Genomic DNA, 1,379 nt, shown 5'->3' with positions numbered 1-1,379 from the left:
ACTTTACAACGGGGTTAACCGGGCTGCTGGAGGCTGAGACCTCCAGCCTCGCTTGCTCAGCACCCTCCTCCAGACCCCCGGACCACCTCCCTCAGCCAAGGTTGGGGTGCAGGGGCTGGAGCTCAGGCCCAGAGCTGCCAAACCACAAACACATCTGGAAAAAATTCCCTTCCCAGCCTGACTTCCCTTTGTCTTCTGTCTTTTTGGGAAATTCTGGCCGGCTAGTCAGTGGGGGGAATGAGGAAGTAAAGGGAGGGGAGTGGGCCCAGGCCTCCCTGCCCCCCACCCCAGGGAGCTCCCGTCCAGCCTCCCCAGTGTCCTCGGCCAGACCATGTCCCCCCTTCATGCTATTGTAGGTCTAGGCACCCTCATCCTGGGGATCATCTTCTGGGCGAGGCTTTAACATCCTCAGTCACCAGGCTAGTGGGGGCGTGGGCCGCCGGGGCCCTTCTCTTTGCAGCAGGCTGGCTATGGAGCAGGGCACTGGACTGTTCTGGCTGGGGCTCAAGGGGGCTGGAGAGGAGTGGAGATGGACACAGTGATTTGGGTGGAGGAGGTAGGGGGCAGTGAGGGGGAGGGGGGCGGTGGGAGTCTGGTTTCAGCCATGTTCCCTCCCTTTGGCTGGGAGCCCGATTTCACTGTCAGAACCTAATCCCTCTCCCTTTACCTACAGCACTGCTGGAGCCGCGGTGGGGGAGGAGCACAGGCAGAGCCTGCAACTCCGGGGGAACATCCCCCAGGGACACCCCTTCTTGCTACCACCTCTGCTTTTGTCTGTCCTTCCTCAGAGATCTCTACTTGCTGCCCTCTGCCTTCCAGAAGCCCAGCCCAGCCCGCCCCCCGCACCCCAAGATAAGCTCCTCCGCATAAAACCGAGACCCCCAAACCAGGCTGAACCTCCAGCTCCCTTCTTTAAACCTGACAAGTGTATTCGTGACCGCTGCGCGAGGCCCCATCCAAAAGTCCTTTCTACCGTCTACCCTCCATCTCGCTTGCTGCAGTCAACCTAGATGCCCTGTCCCCTGCATGTCCATTATTCAGAGTCCCCTCCTCAGGGCCCGGGGGCTCCACCCGCAGTGCGTCCTCCAGTCCCGGGTAAATCCTCCAGCCCGTGTCCTTTGGCTCTAGGCCTCTGGACTCCCCCCAGCGCAGGCCCCCAACCCTCGAGACCGGTCCAGGGCTCGGAATCTCAGAGCCTGTCCTCTGCTCCACCCACGGCCACGCTGGCAGGGAGAGACCGGGGCCGCGACCAGATGTGGGGTTTCTCGTCCCGCCTCGGAAGGAGCTGGGAGGCAGCCCAGGAAGGGTGGCGGGGGTGGGGACCGACGGGCCGCGGGGCCCCGTGCGCGGACTCGCCAAAGGCACCTGAGCTGCAGCGT

The sequence above is a fragment of the Myotis davidii genome, unplaced genomic scaffold (genome assembly GCF_000327345.1).
Source record: "Myotis davidii unplaced genomic scaffold, ASM32734v1 scaffold208, whole genome shotgun sequence".
Taxonomy (NCBI): domain Eukaryota; kingdom Metazoa; phylum Chordata; class Mammalia; order Chiroptera; family Vespertilionidae; genus Myotis; species Myotis davidii.
The sequence above is the reverse complement of the archived record's forward strand: the minus strand, read 5'-3'. Positions refer to the sequence as shown.